The sequence below is a fragment of the Callithrix jacchus genome, chromosome 20, assembly GCF_049354715.1.
Source record: "Callithrix jacchus isolate 240 chromosome 20, calJac240_pri, whole genome shotgun sequence".
NCBI classification, from domain to species: domain Eukaryota; kingdom Metazoa; phylum Chordata; class Mammalia; order Primates; family Cebidae; genus Callithrix; species Callithrix jacchus.
Genome location: NC_133521.1, coordinates 21,378,160 through 21,403,346, shown reverse-complemented (window position 1 = coordinate 21,403,346; position 25,187 = coordinate 21,378,160). Strand labels below are relative to the sequence as shown.

At 36.7% G+C, this 25,187-nt stretch overlaps 1 long non-coding RNA gene across 1 annotated transcript in view; it reads left to right on the top strand.

Moving 5' to 3' along the window:
* LOC144580583 (uncharacterized) overlaps positions 1 to 25,187 on the top strand; it is a 514,841-nt gene that overhangs the window by 346,728 nt on the left and 142,926 nt on the right. The window lies entirely within an intron of this gene.

Below are 25,187 nucleotides of genomic sequence, written 5' to 3'. Positions count from 1 at the left end.
ATCATGCATACCACTTGGAACAATATCTTCTGTAACACATATACATCAAATATAGAAATGCAGACCTGAGGAAACAAGAAAGAAATGTTCAATGGAAAAATAAATCATGCTGCTTCCTTTTTTAATGTAAATGTAAATTAATTTATATGAAACTAAAATAAGAAATACAGTTCCTCAGGCACACAGCAGTATTTCCTGTGCTTTACAGTCATATGTGGTTAGTGGCTACTTTTCCTGGATATTGTGGGTCAAGACCCTATCATAGCTAGATAATAAGGACTTAATAGAGTGGCCATAGGTAATTAGTATTAAGTATATACTTTCAGATATTTATAATGATCAAATATTTGCTTTAAACATACTTGTTATGAAAAGCGATTTTAGCCATTTTTATTTTAATATTATACTTTGTAAATAAATGTATGATATATGTGTGCAGTTTTGTTGCATGCATAGATTTTATAATGGTGAGATCAGGGCCTTTAGGTTAGCTGTCACCCAAATAGTGTACATTACACCTATTAAGTAATTTCTCTTCATTGACTGCTCCCTTCCAAACCCCTCCCTTCTGAGTCTCCACTGCCTATGTCCATTCTCTATTTCCATGCACACATTATTTAGCTCCAACTTATAAGTGATAACATGAGGTATTTTTCTTTTTGCATTTGACCTGTTTCACTTAAGATAATTGCCTCCAGTTTCACCCCTGTTACTGAAAAATACATAGTTTCATTCTCTTTTATGACTGGATACTCTTCCATTGTATAGATACCACATCTTATCCAGTCATCCTTTGATAGACACTTTAGTTGATTTCATGTTTTTGCTATTGTGAATATTCAGATTGTAACCACTTAGAATAAAATAAAATCTCCACTCTATCACATTGGAAGAGATAGCAAAGAAGCAAATGCATACCTTTAGTTGCATCCAAAACAGAACATCCAAGAATGTGGAGGTAGTTGTGGGTGGAATCCTTGCAAGGTAACCTCTCCAGCTTAATTCGGATCTATCACTAAATGACATCACCTTAGGAATATTTTCTCTTTTTACTTCTGTCACCCATTTCCCTAACATGGTTTAGAGTTCTTCGTATTAACAGTTTAGAAATTTTTAATATATACATGTGATTTTTCTTACCTTCACTCCCATAAAAGAAAATAGCTCTATGAGAACTCAGAGCTGGGTCACTTGTCCCTTTTAAAATTTTCTTTCCAAATTTTATTTAAGGCTCAGGGTACATGTTCAGGCTTGTTACATGGGTAAATTGTGTGTTGTGGGGATTTGTTGTGCAGATTATTCTGTCACCTCGTAATGAGTATAGTATCCAGTAGATAGCTTTTTGATCCTCACCCTTCTCCCACCCCCCACCCTCAACTAAGCCACAGTGTCTATGGTTCCCTTCTCAGTGTCCACTTGTACTCAATGTTTAGCTCCCACTTGTAAATGAGAACAATGAGTATTTCATTTTCAGTTCCTGAATTAGTTAGCTTAGGATAAATGACCTCCAGCTCTATCCTTATTGCTACAAAGGACACAATTTCATTCTTTTTTTATGGCTCTGTAGTGTTTCATGGTGATACATACCACATTTTCTTTATCCAGTTAACTGTTGATAGGCATCTAGTTAGACTTCATATCCTTGCTACTGTGAATGGTGCTATGATGCACATACACTTGCATGTGTCTTTATGGTAGAACAATTTATATTCCTTTGGGTATATACCCAGTAATGGGATAGTTGGGTTGAATGGTAGTGCTGAGATTTTTGAGAAATCTTCAAACTGTTTCTACAGTGGCTGAACTAATGTACATTCCCACTAACAAACATTTTCTTTTCTCTGCAACCTCACCAACATCTGTTGTTTTTGGACTTTTTAATAATAGCCATTCTGACTGGTGTGAGATGGCATCTCATTGTGATTTTGATTTGCATTTTCTTAATGACTACTGATATTGAGCACTTTTTCATGTGCTTGTTGGCCACATGTATGTCTTTTTTTGAGAAGCAATTGTCCATGTACTTTGCCTATTTTTAAATTGTTTGTGCTTATTTTATTTAAGATCCTTATAGATTCTGTTTATTAGACCTTTGTTAAATGTTTGAAAATATTTTCCCCATTCTATAGGTTGTCTGTTTGCTCTGTTAATACTAGTTTCTTTGGCTGTGCAAGAGGACTTTCATTTAATTACATCCCATTTGTCTATTTTTGTTTGTTTGTTTTGCAATTGCTTTTAGAATTTTCATTATGAAATCTTTACCAGTGCCTAGCTCCAGAATAATATTTGCTAGGTTTTTTTTTTTTTTGTTAAGTTTTAGGCTTTATGTTTAAATCTTTAATTCATCATGGGCTTATTTTTGTATATGGTGAAAGGAAGGGGGTCTAGTTTCAATCCTCTGCATATGGTTAGCCAGTTATCCCAGCATCATTTATTGAATAGGGAATCCTTTTCTTATTGCTTGCTTTTATCAACTTTGTCAAAAATCAGATGATTGTGGATTTTTTAATTTTTATTTTCCTGGGTTCTCTAACATGTTTCACTGGTCTATGTATCTGTTTTTTATTTTTTAATTTTTATTTTTCTATTTGTTTGTTTTCTTTCTTTTTATTTCATCCCCAGCCTCACCTGTATCTGTTTTTATACCAGTACCATACTGTTTTGCTTACTATAGCCTTGTAGAATAGTTTAAAGTCAGGTAGTGCAATGCCATCAGCTTTGTTCTTTTGGCTTAGAATTGCTTTGGCTATTTGGGCTCTGTTTTGGTTCCATATGAATGTTAGAATAGTTTTTTGTTTTCTAGTTCCATAAAAAATGACATTGGTAATTTGACAGGAATAGCATTAAATCTGTACATTGTTTTAGGCTTCATGGCCATTTTTAATTCCTATTCATGAGTATGGAATGTTTTCCCTTTATATATATATATAGTTTCTGATTTGTTTCAGTAGTGTTTTGCAAAACTCATTGAAGATATCTTTCACTTCCTGGTTTAGCTGTATTCCTAGCTATTTTATTCTTTTTATGGATATTGTAAATTGAATTGCATTCTTGATTTGGCTCTCAGCTTGAACATTATTGATGTATAGAAATGGTATCAATTTTCCTACATTAATTTTATATCCTGTAACTTTTCTGAAATTGTGTATCAGATCAATATGACTTTTGGCAGAGACTATGGGGTTTTCTAGGCATAGAACCATACCATCTGTGAAGAGAGATAGATTAACATCTTCTCTTTCTATTTGGATGTCTCTTATTTCTTTCTCCTGCCTGATGGCTTTGACTGGGACTTCAAGTACTAGGTCAAATTGTAGTGGTGAGAGTGTCCATCCTTCTCTTGTTCTTGTTCTCAATGGAAATGCTTCCAACATTTTTCCATTCGGTATGATATTGGTTGTGGGTTTGTCATAGATGGCTCTTAGTATTTTGAGGTATGTTCCTTCAATTTCTAGTTTGTTGGGGATTTTGAACATGTGGTGGTGTTAGATTTTTTCAAAAGGCTTTTCTACATCTACTGAGGTGATCATGTGGTTTTTGTCTTTAGTTCCGTTTAGATGATGAATCATATTTATTGATTTTGTCAAGCAACTTGCATCCTAGGAATAAAGTCTATTTAACTGTGATGAATTTGTTTTTGATGTAGTGCTAGATTTGGTTTGCTAGTATTTTGTTGAGAAGTTTTACATCTATATTCATTGGAGATACAGGCCTAGTTTTTTGTTCATTGCATCTCTGCCAGTATTCAGTATTAGAATGATGCTGGGCCTCATATAATGGGTAAGGGAAGAGGCCCGCCTCCTAAAACTTTTTTGAATACTTTCAGTGGGATTGGTATCAGCTATTCATTATACATTGAGTAGAATTTGGCTGTGAATCCATCTGGACCAGTGCTCTTTCTTAGTAGGCTTTTTATTAATTATTCAATTTTGAAGCTCATTATTGGTCTGTTCAGGGTTTCAATTTCTTCCTGGTATAATCTAGAATTCCTTGTTTGCTGGCAACAACGTTTAAGTGGGGGAGTGCCAGCAAACCCTTTTTGTCAGGGCTGTGGTTATGGGGTCTGCACATACACACATTCACTTGTGCTGATGATGGTAGGGTGGCAGCACACTGGGGTCTACGTACACCCATGCTCTGGCAGCGGGTAGAACATGGGGTCTGTTTGCATGTGCTGACAAGAGCAGGGCAGTGGTAGAAAGGTTCTTGAGTGCATGCATGAGAGAAAATTAGTAAGGGAAGGCTGTGGGCAAGAACATGCTGGTGGGTGCCCATCAGCTGAAGCTCTCTGATAGTTAAGCAGAGTCTCCTGGCAAAGGACCTGTGGTGTTGATCACTGGAATGTGCCCTGGTTGGGCATGTGATGATGTGCTACAAGTGAGTGCATCCAGGTGGGGATCCCAGGGGAGGTCAGCAGCTGGGAGTGCTCCGATTAGACTGACCCTGTTCAATGGACAAGACATCCCAGCTCTGTCCATGTCAACAAAGGTCAAAGCCACCTAAAGGATCAGGGCAAGTCTTGGGACTAGACAATCATAGCCATGCTCCACTTCTGCTCTTCCCATGACAGACCCTCCAAGCTCTGCGTAGATCAGAATCTTGCCCCTGCCCCCTCTCCTGGCAGCTCTCCCTGATAGCCGAATGTCTGTAGGGGCCACGGAATCTCCTGCAGCTAGGATTTCACAGGTACACGGTGAGAATGGACCACTCCATGTCTCTTTAATTCTTTTCTTCCTAGGAGCCACTCAGGGACAGGAATGAGCTCTGGTGCTCAGCAACCATGAGCAGAGTTCCAAGCTTCCTCTCTTTACATCCAGGGTCTAGATCTCCTCTCCTCTACCCCCTCTCAGTGCCTTTGTTGTGATGGTCTGGTCAGAGTTTGCCCATCCTCTTGATGGGCTGGTCTCTCAGTCAGAGAAGATCTTCCAGACTATCTGGTTGGCTATCCTGACTCATCTCCAGAATAGACCTTTTTAAGGAAATCATTTGTATCCTTCCTTGAGGTGTCCAGGAATCATGCAGGAGAACTCAGTGTCACAGGCACCACCCATGCACTCTGAGGCTCCTCATCTCCTACCAGCAAGTCAGTTGTCACCCCAAGTGGCTTGTGACCTCTACCCAGACCTGCATCTGCTTATAAAGTGCTCAGGTCACCTGCAATTGGGTAAGTGATGCACGCTGCCCACCTGTCAGCCACACTCCCTCTGCTCCTTCCCGCCATGTACTGCCCAGTGACTTAGCTGATTCTGCTCCACACCAGTACATATGGCCTGTGGTGACTTGGCCACATCCAAGTGTGATGCATCACGAGGCAACTAGACATAAGCAGTTGCCAGCCCACTCCAACATACATCTTTCTGTCGTTCTTGCACACTGTCCATCTGTCTTGTCTGCTTCATCCAGCAGTCCAAGGACCACTGAGGTGGGAACAGGCACCATTCAAAGGTGGAAATCAGCCCTTACCCTTTCTACTACCCATGTGCTAAGCCTGACCCCAAAATTTCCCTTTTACTCATGACTGTATTTCTCAAAAGTGGAGGAAGTTTGGGCCTCTATTGAGTTATCAATACATACAAAAACATCTGTGAAATGAATTAACCTGTTAATAATGAATGCTACATGCTTCAAGATTGATGTGTGTGTATATATATACACATATATAGAAATGTCTATGTCATATACACAGGCACGTTTGTGTATTTGTGTTTATATATATTTATATATTCATTCTTTTATTCATTAAGACGTCCACTATGAGAAAACAATGAAATGATAATGTTGAGGAAACAGATTAAGAGTGTCTGCCTTTAGATAACTTAGAATCTAATTGGAGAAATATCTAAATCAAACTATCACTCAAAATGATAATTTCTAGCAATGCTGATTGCTAAGAAGGAAAGCCACACCATTTAATAAAGGCAAAAGGATTTCAGCTTTATCTTGAATGTCTGAGAAGGCTTATATCATGCAGTAATACTTGATCTGAAATACGGTAAATTAAGATAAGTAGATAAAATAGAGAAAAGGGAACAGCAGAAGCAAGGGCTCTGTAGAGGAGGTCACATGGACCCCTCAAAGGACTTTGAGAGGGACAGCAGGCAAAAGAACGTTATGAAGGTGAAGCTATGGGGCCACATCCTTTGTGTTGAAACTTGTGTAGGCAACACTGAGTATTCTGATCTTTACCTTAAGAGAAATGAGAAGTCATTGAAAGATTTCTAAGCAGTAGGTGTGTGGTATTTATGAAATATGGAATTGGTATAGGTACCTAGGATTAGAGAAGTTATAGCACAAATCTTTTAAGACCATGTGTACATGAAATTGCACATAAATTGCCTCCTTCTTCCTAATAGGATATTCACCAAGTCAACTTGAAATTCTGCTTTCCAGACTTCACGTTTTACCTGTATCATTTAAACAAGACTATATCATTCCCGAAACAACCACTCTGTAAATGAAAATATGAACTCAAATCTTAATCAAAACTAATAACAGTCCCCTTCTTAATAGTGCTTCTCTGAATTCAGACACAGACTTACATTTACCCTGATTATAGCAATCATACTTAATAGTCTGTAGCGCTAACATAAAGGTAGTATTATCCATCTTTTATTTCTGTTAAAGAATTATTCAATTGTCCAACTACCCTTAGATAGTTGTTGTTATCCTCATTTTACATATAATGAGCTGAGGCATGGAAGGGTTAAATAACTTGCCAAACTGCAAAGAGCAATTAGAAGCCATAATTCAAAACTTGAGACTCAGTTTCCAAAGTGTAAGCTTTTATAAACCATACTTTTCTGTTTTGCAGGTAAACCATCATTTTAAACTCCATAAAATGTAACATACATTTTTAATCCTAATTTAATGGAATGAAAAACATACTTCAACATATGAAACTTCTTGTCCAAGAATGCACAAATAGAAAGTGGCAGGACTGGGTTCTCAGATTACCTGATGTTAATGGCTACATCCTTCTACATGTGTCTAATAAGATGGCTCTTACCCTCCAACATTGTGGTCATTTTCAAGAAAGGAAACTCATAATATACAGCCTTTCCAGAATTTCACCTGGAAGGCATGTCATTATTATCTTCTATAGGAAAATACACCAGACAATAGTATGGTCATAAGTCCATGTTCCATCAAATGCATTTTGAAGTGAAGCAGTAGAGACAGATATAAAGTTCCTTAAGAATGTATGTAAGCAGACCAGTGCCTCAGGATGTAGGTCATCTGGTGGGGCCAGACATCAGATGAGAATAGGAAAGAAAACATTAAAAAAAACATTTATGTCTGCAAAGAGATCCTTTTAAAATGACTATGATATAGTCTAGGGCTAGAAGGTAATTTTAGATGGGGCTATTTCATCAACAGCAGCTTAAGTTTCCCCGTCTATGCTTAAGAAAGGACCAAGGAGACTAAAATAAAACATAATTACCAGTAAAATGCTTTTAAACTTAGGCATTAGCTTCAGATAATTACAGAAGAATTGTTTCAGAAGTACTGAGGGATTCTGTGCTGGATGAGAAAAAAACTACAAGGTCACAAGGTTGTAATATGCTCTTATGTTCTTTCTTTTATCTGACCTCTTTTTTGTTTTCACCTCTTTTTTTTTTTCAAAGAGGGATTTAAGAAACTCATTAGCAGTTATAGTAAAAGGTTAGAGCTGGACAGACCTTGGCTTAAATCTTGGTTATTCTACACAATAGTGCGACCTTGAACTAGTGAGTGAACCTTTTAATTCTTTCCGTCCTCAAAAGAAAAAATGATTTAAAAAGTACTGTGCAAAGTTGTGAATTTTAAATGATATAATGCTTTACTAAACTATCTGGGACATAACAAATGTTCCTTGGTAAATGAATGATTGAATGATTTCATGTTGTTTCCCTTACATTTTTCATTTCCAAGTTATTTTCCAGAAGAGGCTAGGACAAAAGAATTGGATAATGATGAAGTAAAGAAAAATACAAATAACACTTGGGAAACCCATCTATGTTGGGCCATTCTTGCATTCGTATAAAGAAATATCTGATATGGGGTAATTTATAAAGAAGAGAGGTTTAATTGGCACACAGTTCTACAGGCTGTATAGGAAGCATGTGCAAGTATTTGCTTGGCTTTGGGGGAGGCCTCAAGGAGCTTTTACTTATGGCAGAAGGTGAAGTAGTAGCAGGAATGTCACATGGCCAGGGCAGGAGCAAGAGAAAGAGAGAGAGGGAAGGATGTGCCACACACTTTAAACAACTAGATCTTGTGAGAACACACTCACTACTGTGAGGACTGCAAAAAGTCATGATAGAGTCGTCACCATCATTCAAACACCTCCCACCATCGGGAGCACAATCCCCACCTCCAATGCTGGGGGTTGCATCTCAACATGAGATTTAGAGAGGACATCCGAACAATATCACCATTCTTTTGCAATCGATGGGTTCTTCCTGCCCACTGCATCAACAAAACCAGTTCATTATTGTAGTAAAGAGTTTAATTCTATGCCTGCCACATGAAAGATTGAGTTATTACACAAGGCAGTCTCCCTGAAGTCTTGGAGATGAGGGTTTTTCAAGAGTAATTTGGTGGGCAGGTAGCTAAGGAACGGGGATTAACTTGTTGGGGTAAAATAATAGAGGTGCAGAAACAGTCCTCTTGCACTCAGTCAGCCCCAGGGTGAAGGCTATAAGACCAGCTAAGTCTTGAATGGTGGGTCTGGGTAGAGTTAGCAAGTCACTAAAAAATGCAAAAGTCTGGAAAACATCTCAAAAGACCAATCTTAAATTCTACAATAGTGATGTATTCTACAAGAGTAATTGGGCAAGTTACAATTCATGTGACCTCCAGAACAATGGCTGGTCAACCACTAAATATGCCTGTAACTTAGCAGAGTTCAGGCTTCTCTTAAAATTCTACCTTGTGACCTTTTGTTAGTTTTTCAAAGGTATTTTGGTTTGAGAAAGGGCTTCTATCATCATCCTTGATTTAAAGTTAAACTATAAACTAAGTTACTCCCATGGTTAACTTAATGAAGACAGCCAGCCTGTGAGTGTAGAAGCAAGATAGAGTCAGACATATTAGATTTCTCTCACTGTCAGAATCTTTGCAAAGGCAATTTTAATCTCCCCTTGATTTTCAGCATACCCCAGTCCTCAGGTGTGAGCTATGGAGGTGGGGAAAGGCCAACAACCACTCTTATCTTCTTCCTGTTGAGAGAGAGCATAATAAGGGTAGTGTTTTGTGTTAGTCCATTCTCACATGGCTATAAAGAAATACTTGAGACTACTGGGTGATTTATAAAGAGAAGAGGTTTAATTGGCTCATGGTTCTACAGGCTCTACAGGAACCTTGCCAGCATCTACTCAGATTTTAGAGAAGCCTTGGGAACCTTACAATCATGGCAGAAGGTGAAGGGGAAGCAGGCATGTCTTACATGGTCAGAGAAGGAGGGAGAGAGATGGGGGAGGTGCCACACACTTTTAAACAACCTGATTTTGTGAGAACTCACTATCATGAGAATAGCACCAAAGGGATGGTGCTGAGCCATTCATGAAAGACAGCCCCCATGATCCAGTCACCTCCCACCAGGCCCCACCTCCAACATTGAGGATTACAACCTGACCTAAAATTTGGGTGGGGACACAGATCTAAACTATATCAGGGTTGCTCCCAGGAAGAGAGGGAACAACTATTTTCAGTTTTCTTTATGTATTCATGAGCCCCTGGCTGGGATTCCAAAGTCTGCATAACAAAAATATTAGTAATTTTATTAACAGATTTAGTAGAGCACATAAGTGAACAGCAGACTGTAAGACAAACAATAAGAACTATTGTGAGTAGAAAATCTCCTGGTTTCAGGAGTTCCTGTAGAACTGACCTGAAGCCTTGAGGGGTTCAGGTAAATGACCTTGAGAACCAATCAGATACACTGTCATCAAACTCATAAACGATGGACAGCAACAAGCGTACTATAGTTTTTGTACATCTTGGGAGCAACCGTGATATAGTTTAGATCTGTGTCCCCACCCAAAACTGAAACAGTTTTTGTCTTTCCAGTTCCTCATTTTTACCAAAGACAAATCATACTAGAACCATTTATTTGTAAAATGAGTTTCAGTCTTATTATATTTGGCCTGATTATTAGCATAAAATTCAGCAAGAATAATTACCCGCCATATTAGCTTTTTTTGTTCTAAACTGGCTTTGCTGAATTTTTCTTCATATGAAATCTCATATTAGACCTTCATATGAAATCTCATATTAGACCTTTTTTGGGCCCAAAAAAAGGATTTATCTGTGCCTGCAGATACTTGTATGACTTTGGAGAATTTCTCTCTCCTTGAGGTCCCAAATCAACTAGGGGTTCCTAGGCCTCTCAGAAAGTGACATTCTTACTAACCACAGGTCAGTATCTCTAGGTACAGGGCCAGTGTCTCTAAGGGGCTTTTATCATCTCTCTAAGGTAATATTAATTCCTCAAAGCAGTATGGAAATATTTAATTCCTCAAGGCCTTGGTTAACATAAACTTTGTCTCCAATTATATCCTGTTAGAAATGAAACAAATTCTCATTGAACTTATGCAAATAACTATATTGCCACAAAGTACGAATACTCACAAATGGCTTCCAAATTCTGGAGAAATCAAAAAGAGAGAAAAAATATATATTTTACATTTGGCCCGCAAGTATACTTTATTCAATTGTTAAAAGCTATGAATAACTCAAAGTAGAAGTTTTCCCGACTCTGAAAAATGAAACAAAACAATCAGCAAAATTTCAGGTGATAGCTATAAAAATATTATTTCAATATTTTATTAGTTCAGCCCATGCAATTAACTCCTGTTCTGCTCAATATTCATGAACACATCAGCTCTCCATGAGAGTCCTGGAAGTTTTCCCCTCTATTCCAGTGGCATAATCTTTACAAAGTTACCAGACACCTGCATTTAAGACTACCTGTCAGAGTTCTATAGCTGATTATAAAACTGTCTTTTGAAAAGGATCAAAGTAAAACAACAATTGTGGATGATAATAGTCTCAGACGAGCCATGGTTAATAATGTGATTGACAAAAAATTTTCTTATTTTTGTGGCATACAACAATTTACCCTAATAATGATAATTATTCTTGATAATATATACAAAGTCAGATAAAACAACTGGAGTATCACACAATTCTGCAACATATATCAATAACACATTCATACAAATACATCCCCCTCAAAAGTCAAACATCATTTTATGCTTGACATTGCTCTCTGTATGATTTTAACACATGAAATAAATCAAGCATAACTTGTTTGGGGTTCAGGGAACCTAAGAGCTTAAAAAAGTAAATGAAGTAAAAAGGACTGAATTTGGAATTTGAAATTATGATTTTCAAACAAGACTCAATAAAGACAGCATGAGGCCAGTGAGATCTGTCTTTTCTCTCTCTGTAGTTTACTCAAAAGGCAAACAAAGTCTGGGTTCACTTGCTCATGCCTGTAATCCTAGCACTTTTGGAGGCTGAGGTGGGTGGATTGCTTGAGTCCAGGAGTTCCGGACCAGTCTGGGCAACATGGCAAAACTCCATCTCTACCAAAGATACAAAAATAATTAGGCAGATATGGTGGTGCAAACCTGTAGCGGTGGCACATGCCTATAGCTGGAGCTGCTCAGGAGGCTGAGGCAGGAGAATTGCTTGAACCTGAGAGGCAGAAGTTGAAGCGAACTGCACTCCCACCTGGGCTATAGAGCAAGATTGTCTCAAAAAAAGAAAAAAATATCAAAACAAAAATCCATCATTATCTCTCAATATTCTCCATATCACAAATAATCTTATTCAAAAGAGAAAACCAAATTTCACCATAGCATTAGTGTAATGTTAAACCCAATTTTTGATAAAACCTTATAAACAAATCTATTCAATCTTAATCAGATTTCTATAAACCTTTTATCACTCTACAATATTTTTATTAAACAGCAGATCAGTGCTACAAAAAAATGTTATTTTGATACACGACCCCAAATTCTGGCCCTGCATAAGTGTATTTTTTATTTCAATGTTTGATGTGTAGAAAACTAAACCTGCTTGGCTAACTTGCTCACACAGAACTCCTTTCACAAGATCAATCTTTTCTAAATCTTCTATAACTTGCTTAAGCCTTCAGTGTTGTCCTATCTTTCTTTAACTTTAAAACTTCTTAACTAGATAAAATTGCTTTTCTTTTCCTTAAAAAAAAAAAAAAAAAGCATAGTTCCATGGCTTCTTGTAACCTTTTCTCAAAACATTGTCCTTTCTTTATATACTTTGCATGCAGAACTATTTCTTTAATAGTCTCATTATATATGTTACAATGCAAATTCCTGGCAACTTTTATGTTTAGTGAGAAACCTGGTAAGTAAACAAATTTCCCTATGTATCGCATGCGGAGCCCAGAATAAGGACGGAACTTCAGAGAATGTCTCTTGTTCTTTTCAGCATAACCAAGGGACATGGCTAATTACTAATGTCCCCAGGCTTTACCTAGAATTTAATGGCTATAAAACAGACAAGTCAAATTATCAAAAAAAAAAGTCATAGAAACAGTTATAACTTTAAAATATCTAGCAAAGACAGTATCTACCCTTTCTAATTCAGACCAAGTTTCTAAATTCTGAAGACATTTTTATTTTATTTTAACAATATTACTAAAGTCACATGAACTGAAAGGCATTAAAATTTCGATTTTTATGTGAAAATGTTTGATTAAGCACTTGCTTTTTCTTTTAAGCCACTTAGAATGCTTTCGTATATTTTGGTAGTGAAACAGCACACACATGACAAATATAAATGCACAGACAGAAGCAGATCTGAGTTGTAAGATCCCTCATTTGCCAGTTTTTACGTTTCTTTTCCCTATTTTTAAATGTTTATTATTTTAAAATACATATTTATAATCAAAAAGCTTATATATTTTTAATTAACTTAAATAGTTAATTAAAATCTTATATATAAGGTTTTTACAGGATCTAGAATCGCCTAAAAGGTACTCAGAGAAATAAAATTCAAGACAGGAAATTAGAAGCTATCCATAGGGGGAAAAAATAATAAATGACCAAAGTCTCCCAACTATCAAATCAGAAGGGACGCATTCCTTAAACCAGGAATTGAACCCTGGCTGGCACTGTGAAAGAGCAAAGCCTTAGCTACCTCTAGCAGTAGCTTATTTTTAATGAGCTGAGGGGCCATCTCTGGATCTCTCCATACCAGTGAGGCACTGTCAACCCATGGTTCCTGGGCCTCATTTCACTAGAAAGATAGCTCCTGGAAGATATATTTAAAACCAGTCTAGTGAGTCTTACAGGCACAATCAATGCCCCCTTCCTTCTTATCTGTTGGCGTCTCTGGAGGAACTGTAGACCCATCAGGGTACTATTTACCTCTCCCTGGATTACAGTAATAATCTAAGTTTGTGAAGATTTCTCCCCACTTAGATCTGAAAAGGGGGGCCTGTTTGGAAGAATACTTTTCTGGATTGGAAGCTGGTCTGGGATCTTGGTTAGGAATGCCTTTTGCTTTTTACTCTGTTGTGTGAGTTCGTAGGTATAAAGGAGATCTGTGAATAAATTGCTGATGGACATCCAGCAGGCTCTCTTAGTTCTCTGATCAGTCACATTTGGTGAGCCCTGAAGGAACTGTTAGCAGAAGCGAACACAAGGTAACCTTCAGCTCTTCCATTTTACCCACAGACCACCCGTTTAATCTCCTGGTTGGAGGTCATCCCTCCACACCTTGAATAGATCAAAGATGCCAAGGACTAACAACGGCAAGTTTGAGCCTTGCTACATTGATTCTTGGGCACTGAGCAGGGTGATTCGTGTTTGTGTTTTGTCATATGCATGTGACTCTGGCTGGAATGGGAAATGATAACTCAGCCTGTTGGGCTGCATCTTGCATAATTGGAATGTTTTTTGCCTATGGATTCATGAATAAGAAAAAGCATCATCTTTTTTCATGTGGCTTGGATCCCACAGGTATGGTACAGTGCACAGAGTTATCAAAAGAAGCTTTGCTCTTCTGGAAGCTGCAGAGAAATGAAACCCAGAAACTAGGCAAGCCAGCAAAAGGAAACGAATTTCTTACGAGCTGGTCTTTTGACCTCTCTCTCTCTCCCTCTATCTCTCTCTCTGTGCAAGCCAATTGAGTGAATGGTAAAAATCACTGGTTGTCTCCTCTGCAGGGTTTTGATTAATGGGAAAATGGATTTATGACACCAGTTTGAGGCTGTAGTGAATCTGGTGTACGTTGCGTTATGAATTTGGCTTTCTGTGTTGTTTTGTCATAAAGAGAGTTATCACAAGATAAAACATGGGCCTACATCCTTCATGAGCCTGCTGTTCAAGCCAGCCCTTCAAGTCTGCTCAGTTACAACGGCTCAGTTACAACTTCGCTGAACGAAAACTGAATGAGAATTCCCTCTCTTTCTTTATGTCTTCGGGAGCTTGATTTTTGACCATGTGGAGGTCCTCTTTCTTGGTCTCCACCATTGGGAGGGCAGTAATTTTCAGGCTCATGTCAGGTGGCCAGTCTGAAAGGACTGAGGTCTTAGACGCATCAGCACACTCTTTTACCCAAATGTTTCAAACCTTTGAGTGACTTCTGTCTTACCATTTCTGACAGAGAATTCTTGGAGACCTGGGGACACCTCTTCCACTCCCTCTTTAGAAGTATCTCTTGCTTATGTGGTAAAAACCTGGAAAATTACTATTTGGGCTTTAAAAAGGCTTTTAGATTGAGTCACTATTTAAAGTATGCCATTGAAATGAAAAGGATTTTATAGATCTCATTTTCCACTATTAAAATAAAAGGGTTGAATTAATAGAAAGATGCATAATAATGTCATAGCTAGCCTTAGAAACTTCTCTTGAGCAGTCTGAATTCTTTGCAAGCTTGAAAATGACTGCCCTAGACTCCTTCTGGCAAGGACAATGACAAGTGCCCATGCTATAGCTCAGTAGCTAAGTCTTTGCTCTTTCACAGTGCCAGCCAGGGTTCAATTCCTGGTTTAAGGAATGCATCCCTTCTGGTTTGATAGTTGGGAGACTTTGGTCATTTATTATTTTTTCCCTCTATGGATAGCTTCTAATTTCCTGTCTTGAATTTTATTTCTCTGAGTACCTTTTAGGCGATTCTAGATCCTGTAAAAACCTTATATATAAGGTCTGTTATTCTGTGGTGGCTGACAAAACGTGTGCAGGCACCCACAAGGGATGACCCCAGATGAGCCCCCAAATTAATAATCTCCCAGAATTTCTCACTGTCCACTGCACAGACAAAAGCAATTTACCAAGACTCTGATATTACATTTAACAAAATTTATTTGACACTAGGTTGGTTATGTGAAATATGGCAAAATATTGCTTAAATCAATCTTGCCAAGGGCTTGGAGGTTAGGGTTGTTTGACAATAGTTTGGCAGGTAGGTGACTAGAGAATTGGTGGGGAATGTTGGTTGGTTGGGGATGAAATCATAGAGGTATGGTAAATGGTCCTTGTGTACTGAGTCAGCCTCTGAGTAGGGGCCCTAGGACCATGGCTGGTGGTTCCAGGTGGAGGCAGTCAGTCACCAGAAATGCGAAAATCTAATTTGTTTTACAAAGGTAGTTTAGTTTTGAGAAGGGTTACTATTATTTTATTTAAAGTTCAACTATAATCTAAGTTCCTCCCATTGTTAGCATTACCCAAACCCAGGAATGAATGAAGACAGCCAGCCTGAGGCTAGAAGTGACACAGAATCAGCCATGTTAGATTACTCTCACTGTCATAACCTTTGTAAAGCTGGTTTTACTTTTTCTTCATTTTTCTTGGGCATTGCTATCTGAATTTCCAAACTATGGAAATTTAAATAACTATTATTATTTTTTTAAAGAACAATATTATGTCTGAATATGGTCTGTCATATTCACATACTTAATTCAGACAGGAAGTACCTGGCCTAAATCTTTTGCATGTAATTGGTAGGTTGAATAAAATGTCTTCCTTGGTGTAATTTTTCTTTAACAGCGGGTAGCTAGGTTTTGGATTCTGTCCCATGTCTAGTTTTTACTTCTAGGCTGAAATTTTGTGAGCACAAAACTACCTTCCATTAGGTAAAATTATAGTTATTATGTAGCATTAGAAGAAAAAATCCAAGTATTTTCAGTGAAAATTTACGTCAATTGCTAATAGTTCTTATATCCTTAAAAATATGCATATACCACTTTCCATTTTAGGATTTTTATTTCTAGTATGTAAACCAAATACCAGATTAACTTAAAGAGTTGTAGCCCCAAAACGACCTAGCTTCTCTTACGAGGAAGAACTAATTCTGATTACTTTTGATTAAATTAGAAGTATCACATTGCTTTCCTGAGACATAATAAAAGGACACATTTCATAGGCAGTGAGACACTTAACTCCACCCTTAACCAGCTGCTGGGCATTACTGATTCTGATGGAATTTAGCTGTCTTTGGAAATTAACAGAGCCGGCTGAAATTAAAGACATTTTCTTAGGCGCAAGAAGAATTACATGTATTTTTTAATCCCTTGGATGACATTTTCACAGTTCTTCCTTTGGCATAGTATACTTCTTAGCTGTAATTATTACTCTGTTGACCTAGAAGCCCACAGAATTTTAACTCTTTCCCTCCAGCCCCCATAAACAAAACGATCCCTGTACTGTTATGTAAGAGGTACTGACATAAGATCAAAAGTCTAATAAAAAAGTGAAAATTTAAAGGCCATCTTGTCCAATTCTGAAGTGAAACTAAAATCTCCTTAACACATTTAAAGAGGTTTGTGCTAGAACATCTTCCTCCATAGTGACACTGCTTTATTTTAAAACTACCGACGAACAAAAGAAGCAGTCACCAGGACTTCCCCATGAGGTCTTACATCCAGCCTATGTGGCTATGTATAACAATACTCTTTCAAAGATGCCTGTTTCCTTAACTCCACTGGAATGTCAAACACATGAGACGGTGTCGAAAGGAAAGCTGTCACTGGGAGGAAGACTCTTTTGCTTTTAGCTAACAATGAGCAAGCATGGTCCGTAAGGTGGTGCACAGCATGAATTACCTTTGAGTACATTACTGAAGATCAGCCTTTAAGAAGCCCACTTTCCTCTGATCCTCTTTCCTGTTCTCATCTCCCTTTGTTCCTTTTCATCTTTCTGTCATTAATTCAATATCAGCCTGTTCCTTTCTGGAAAGAAACTTCAAGGTTCTTGACTTTTATCTGGGAAAACAGACCAAAATGATTGGTTATTCCAGATTCATTGGAATTGGTACTTCATAAACAGACATTTTTTTCTAATATTGGCAAGCTCCACTTTATAGTCATTAAAGTTTAAACTTTAAATGTGTCAACAGAATTTCTAAATCTTATTCTGTGTACCCACTCCAAGAAGAATGGTGTTTTAACCATGTTTACTTAGAGTTCATATTTGTTTATGTGCCATGCATTCATCCCAGGGACTGCTATGTTATTTAGATTTTCTTATGTTCTGTATTCTTGATGCCCTCCCAGGACTATTCAGTTCTTTGAGCTAGCAAAGAGCTCTGCAGAAGCGTGAATTTCATATGTGAGCCAACCATTAGTCTCTACCCACCAACTACCCTCTTTATTTAGCTCTCACACACCAAACCAGTATGTTCCCTGCCCTAAGTTAACCCAGACGAGGTAGCAGCCCACTGGAGACTCTCCCTGTAGTCCAGAGCCTGCCAAATTTATTTACTGGCCAACCATTAGCCCTTTATTCTGCTTTGCCCTGTCTTTCCAGCAGATACCCCAATACAGGCTCTGTCCTAGGTTTTTCCCTCACTCACCTCTTGCCTTAACCAAGAAAAGATGCTTCTCCTGTGGCCCTGAATAGCATGCATTGCTCCCTCTTTAGGTAAATACAAGTAGTAGAACTATTTTGCGATGATTAGCCCTTCACGGCATCAGTCAGTCACCTTTATAAATGAAGATCCAGGCACAGAACATGTGGACAAGAAAGAAAAATTGAAGGAAGGATGTTATTAAAGGATAGAAAACACTAGTTCTGCTACCTCATGCAACTGACAAGACATCAGATTACAGAAAATCTACCTCCAATAAGGCTACATTAAGACACCCCAGTTCCAGTCTCACGGATTTGAGGAAGTGTATTAATTCACAACTTTTTTTTCCCTCAGTTAAATTCCAGAACAAGGATATCATGCTTATTATGTATTTGACATCTTGATCATTTGGTCATTATTTTACCAGCTCAATTGTCTTGTAAAATCTCATAACTTATTTTTGATAGACTATCCTATTAGTCTGTTTTCATGTGCTGATGAAGACATACCCAAGACTGGGAAATTTACAAAGTACGAGGTTCAATGGACTTAGAGTTCCATGTGGCTGAGGAGGCCTCACAATCGTGGTGGAAGGCTAAGAGAAGCAAGTCACATCTTACGTGGATGGTTGCAGGGAAAGAGAGTTTGTGCAGGGAAACTCCTCTTTTTAAAACCATCAGATCTCTTGAGACTCATTCACCATCAGGAGAACAGCGCAGGAAAGACCCACTCCCATAATTCAGTCACCTCCCACCGGGTTCCTCCCAACAAGCAGGAATTTAGGTAGTTACAATTCAAGACAAGATTTGGTTGGTGACGCAGCCAAACCATATCAACTATTTTTCTTTAGGCCATATGTATCCCTATATTCTTCTCCTAATGTAAGCTATTTGAACATAATATGAAGAACTCTATAAGTGAAAATGATTATATAATATGCAATATATAAATATATAGTAGTTCTAAAATACTAACACTCTTTCCACTAAAGTCTACATTGACCTGAAATTTGCCCTTGGATGTTCTCTTTTTCATACTTGTACAGAGTCTGGTGCCTTTTCTCAAAATCATTTGGTAAGTGTAAGGAAAGATAGGGGTCTTCCTCCTAGAAAATTTGAATCAAGAGGGAACTTTACCTACTTTTCTTGGCTAAACACATCAAATCCAGAGCTGTGCAGTTTCCTGGTGACTAAACTTCTACTTTGTGCTAATTGCTGTGCCTGGAAGTTGTCTCAGCAGTGACAGTGGGAGGGCTGACCTGTGGGTGCCAGGGGTGTTGAAATGACTTGCTATAGGGTATAGATTTTCCTGTCTTCAAAGGATAGCTGTTGAAGAGAACGGTGTCTGAAAGTGTTAAGAGAATATGCCATGAAAAAAATGCTCATTTAAGAATTAGTTATCCTGAAAAAACGTTGTGGAGGCACGGGGAAATAACAGATTGCTGACTTGAGGCTTGTTAACAAGAATCTTCTGTAGAGATGCAGAAGATCATGGCCCCCAACTAATGAATATTGTGGCATGGAAATGGCATGACAGGTTCCTTCTGGTTCCAATTGAGCCTGCTTCTGCAAGAACAAAAGGTCAGTTGTGCTAAAGATATTGAGGGAAGCTTAGTTTGGACATGCCTTTCAGTGCACCAGAGTTCGATGGCTGCTGTGGAATTGATTTCTTACACCAAGGCCAGATGGTTGCAGAAAAAATAGTTAGAATATGCCACTCTGCACCAAGGAAAATTTAGAACAAAATCACTCTCAGGAGAAGATGTGAATCTTCAATGGGCCACAGAGGTAGCCTTTTATTTAAGAATAAAATTGATGCAGTGAAAGGCTGACCAACCTATTATATCAAACAGAGCTTTTTTAGTAATAAATAAATCATTATTTAAGTCAAGGATATTTGAAAATAGTAAAATGAAGCATTCTTCATATACAGCTGCTTTTTGGCATTCTGAACAGAAAATGATTCCTTCCTTTTGAGTGTTGTGTGTGGATATATATGTAATTGTATATATTTTTTAAATACCTTGCTTCATTAAAAAAATTTTAAAAACCCAAATAAAGAAAAGAAAATAGAGTTTAGCTATCCCTGCATCTCAAAACAGACCCTATACTTTTTCTAAGCAGAGGTTTTTTTCTCTCTCTCTCTTTTACATCAATCTATATAGATTTTATTTAGTTCCTCTCTTTCATGTTGGTGAGGGGAAAGAAACATTTTTTAATGTAGATACCATTTAAAATAGTTCTTCATTTTCTGATGCTTATAGAACTCTAGGAAACTAATCTCCCTATGTTCATGTCCTAAATTTTAACAGGTTGTCTTAGAGAAGTTACATTGTACCACCACTGTGTGTCTACATATAGAAGTATATGTGTTTACAGCAGGTCCTCGAAAAACATTGTTTCATTCAAGGTCATTTTGCTATAAAGTTGATGGGTGGGCAGGAAGGGAAATTTCTTGCTGGTCAAGCCACTATCCAGGTAGAGTTTACAAGTTCTCTCCATGTTCAGCTGAGTTTTATATGGGTACTTAGATTTCCTCCCACAACCCAAAGAGGTGCATTTCAGGTTGAATGGCATGTCTAAATAGTCCCAGTGTGAGTGAGTGTGGGTGCCCCTTTCAAGGGAATGGCATCCTGTCCAGGGAGGTCTGCCTGGCGCCCTATGCAGCATGGGATAGGATCTGACCACCCATGATCCTGAACTGAAATTCATGTAAATAATTATCTTATTATTAGTCTTTCTTAAATGTATATATAGTTCACATTTATTTCAGTGATTAATATTATAAGTGTTTCAATCTTTATGTACAAGTTTGGTGATGTTTACCTTGCCAGAAATACGCTGTAAGAGCTTAAGTCTTGTTTATATCAATTAACCTATGGGAAAATTAGTTTCATTATACATTCTTTTGCTAAAAATCACGATTTCCAAGAACATATGGATGACATTAAGTCAAGACTTACTCTGTTCGTATTTGTCTGTGTGTGTGTGTGTGTGTGTGTGTATGCAGAATTTAATGTTCAACTGGGTCATTAAAAATTATTATTTAGACCTAAATTCACAATTATAGAAGGAAAAAAAGCCTAAATATGTTAAATAATTTTACATTAATGTTTCTAGTAAGGTTAGATACTCCTTTTCACTTTTGTCTTCATTTACCTTTCACAATCAGCTGAGCGCACATACCTAAAATTGATATGTATTTCACTACATGTGTAATGAGATGTTTCATTGTGTTCAAATTTATTTTTAGAATATGGCAAGTGCTGTGCTGAGGTAGAGATAGTCTAAAATTTACCTTGGGCTCAATATATGTCACTATCTGCAAAATGTGTGGTGCCAGCAATATCACAAAGGAAAAAAAAAGGTACAGACTGAGGCAACATTGTTTTATAGAATGTCCTACACACTATTTAGACATACAGTTTGTAGATTTTTCAGATTGGCTTCTTTCATTTAGCAATGTTGACTGTTTCTTTTATGTCTTTTCCAATCAGCCATTTCTTTCTATCACTGAATCGTATTCCATTGCATGCATATACCATGGTTTGTTTATCTGTTAACACATTGGAGGCCATCTTCCTTTTGTCAAATTTTGGCAATGATGCATAGAACTCCTATAAACATCCGTATGCAAGTTTTGTGTAAACGTATATTTCAACTCATTTGAAAGGAGTACAGTTACTGAATCTTATGATAAAACTATATTTAGTTTCACAAGACACTGCCAAATTGCCTTCCAAAGTTGTACCATTTACATTCCCATCAACAGTGAATGAGAGTTCCTGTTGCTTCATGTCCTCCCTAGAGTTTGGTTCTGTGTTTTGGATTTTAGGCATTTTAACAGGTATATGGTAGTGTCTTATTTTTACCTGCACTTCCCTAAGAAAACATGATATTTTTATTAGAGAGCTGCAAATAAAAGTTTGAGTTTTATTTGCGTCTTTCATGTACATATCTGCTGCCTATCTTTTTTGGTGAATTGTGTTTAGAACTTTTGCCTATTTGTTAATTGGATTGTTTCTTGTTGTTGATATTTTGGGGTCTAGAACAGAGTATTGCCCTTCCTCCAGATTGGCTATTCTTTGGTACAATTCAAAGCTGTGAGGCTCTGGTAAAATAGTTTCTTTTGCAGATATGATTTTATTAAAGAGAACAGAATAATCAAAAGCATTTAAAAATTATTACATTTCTTTTCCACCTGATAAATATGAGGGGATTTTTATTTTATTCTGCACACCAAGAACCTAGTGGGGTTCCTGGAGGTAAAACTCAAGAAAGTTTTGGGTTCCCTTAACACCAGGCCCCCTGGAGATTTTAACTCTCAAGCTTGTTCACACTGAGCCTCCAGTTTTTCACCTATTATGATTTAAGTTTTTCTATTCCAGTAATGGCCTCAGTGACAGACTGATGTAAGTGGGCTTTCCTGATAAGCAATGATTCTTTGCATTTAACCATTTCTACAGTTTTCAAAGTTCACACTTCTGTCTTGGGACTTCAGTTTTCCCATGGACCCAAGCAAACTTGTAGATTTCAGTTTCTTCAGATTTTTTCTTGTTCTGTCAATGAGAGTGATAACTTCCAAGCGTCTTACATCTTGAAATGGTAATCAAAACTTTACAATTTTACTTGTAATGTTTCTCCTTTCTTATACATAGTTTGTGACTTTTAAAAATAACATGTAGTTGATTTTTTCCTTTTTTTTTTTTTGAAGTATTCCTGTATTCATATTTCACATATCGACATTTTTGGTTTAAGTCTATTATCTAAATTTTTATTTTCTCTTAGTTCAATCTTTCTTTGTTCTAATCTTTTTATTAATGAAATCAATATCTTAATTATTCAATGTTTTTACTAGTTCCTAAATTTGCATGCTTTACTCTAGTTTTACATGTTTTCTTTTAATCACTCTGAATATTCTTGACTCGGTAGAACCTAGTATAAATTAGTAGGTTTACCATTGACAAGAAAATATAAGTATTTTAGATATTTAAGCTCCATCGAAAAGTTTATTTTCTGTTGATGTTGCCATGTATTCTATTTCTACACATATGTTCATCTCACAGGATAGTTTAAATTTGTGTAAAATAGATAATCTATTTTTAAATTGGCAGCATATTTAATCCTTCGACATGGTCTTCTTCCTTTCTCTTCATTTCTGATTTTTTGTCTGGGATTTTCTTCTGCCTTAACGCTTGAACAACATATTTTTTTTCTCATAATTTCTTTACTGTAAGTCTGCTCTTCTCTAATGTTTTAAGCTTTTTTTGGTCAAAATGTTTTTTTTTTACTTTTATTTTTGAGGGATACTTTTATTGGTTATAGAAATCAAACTTGCAATCATTTTCCTTCAGCACTCCAAAGGCGTCATTTTGTTGTGTCCGGGCTCCATCATTGTTGCTGAGATATCACCTTTAAATCTTAAAGCTGATCTCTTTTTGATAATGTATATTTTTCTTTTGTTCATTTTTAAAATTTTCTCTTTTAATTTTCAGTAGCGATATATCCCTAGGGTTTTTATGTTTGTTTGTTTTTGTTAGGTGTTGGTTTTGTTTATAGTTTTGGTTTTTTCTGCTTGGAGTTCCTAGAATACATTAAATCTACAGGTTGGTGTTGTTTACCAAGTTTGGAATATTCCATGGAATCAGCTGTTGAAATACTACTTTTTCATCATTCTCTCTTCCCTCTTTTGAGTTTCTAATTGCATTTGATTACTACCTGTAACCACTATCTTTTTGTCTCTGATATTATTTTCTATGTATTCCTTCACTTTCTGCTCTTTATGATTCAATCTGGATGTTTTATTTTGGCAGATTTTTACATTTACTATTTTCTAGCTTTTCTTTTAAATCTCCTATGTCCTCTCTGTTGATAAATCTATAAACTGAAATTTTATTTTTCAATTCTAAAATTTCTATTAATATTTAAAAATAGGTTCCAATTTTCTGTTAAAATTTTTCACTATGTCATTTATTTCCTTACAAGTATTTGCCACTTTCATGTTAAGGTCTGCTCATTAAGGAGATCTAGGTCTTTGTTTTGGCTTATTTCCTAAATGTCTTTACTCATTTCTATTTATTCAATACAGAGTAGAAAGTTCAAAGAATAAAAAGAAAGGTACCTCAGAAAGGAAGCTCAGCAAAGATTTTAGCAGTTACCCAGTATTGCAGAGAGGTATAAATGGAATTCAGAACCCATTAGGGGTAAAGAGTCCTGATAAACTCCACAGACACTCAGGTGTGATGTTGAACTGTGCAAGCCCAAGTTAAGGGCAAGTGTGACTGGGCTAGATCTTTAAACACTGGCACCAAGCTTCGATTTAGCTGGATACTCATTTCTAATAAGTATATAAATATATTATCTTTCATAAAAATAAGATCTTACAGAGCCTCTTCGATTTTTCATACATGATATTTAATAATCAATATTTTAAGGTGAAAAAGAAACTAAGAGGAAATGAAAAATGAAGCAACAGGTGAACAGGTGATCCAGAAGCTTTGATAATCATTTTGATGAGTCAGTATGTGACTGTGGGCAGAAGGCTCGGATCATGTTTGTTCATACAGGACTTCCTCTTTTACAAGAATATTTTAAATAATTATGATTGATATACATAGTAAAGAGTTAGCAAACCCTTGTTAAATTATAGGATAAAATACTTTCACTTCAAGGCAATAAAAGTCTTCTAAATGTTTACAAAATTATTTCTCTATTCTATTTGCTATTGTAAAATATTTTGATTTGGTTTTCAATGCCTCATATTAATCCTGAGCCTCAAATGAGTGGAACAGTGACGTATTAGTGATTAGTAGGCATTTCTTTGGAGCTGACAAGCAAATGGATTCTATACAAGCAGAAAAGCAGATAAACTAGTTCTGCCAATAGATGAAGGAATATATATTTAGAAAGATTTAATCTGCAAATACTTTTCAGTTTGTTTCTTTAATTGATAAAAATGAATAAGAAAATATTACATCTTTTCTCTTGAACTTAAGAATTAAAAAAATGCCAAAACATGTATTCTCAGTCACATATTTTGGAACTGTGATTCCAATGTGGATTTTTTTACCTTGGTTGCAGTAACTTGCATACAATAGTATTCTGCTTTGAAATACTCCTTTATTAAATAGCAATAAGAAAATGAGCTTCCTTTCACTGCTTCTGCTTGCTACTCTATGTGCAGGTTGAAAGCAGAAGAAACAAAATCCTGCCACATTATTTTTGTCAACTATTATTCCATTATGAGCAGAGGGATTCAGATCCTGTTAGAAAAAACTCACCCAGAATGTGATGTGGTTTTTTTAAAGCAAAGGAAATTAAAAGTATACTACCAGAAAAATATGTTTAGTATATATATATATTCTTATG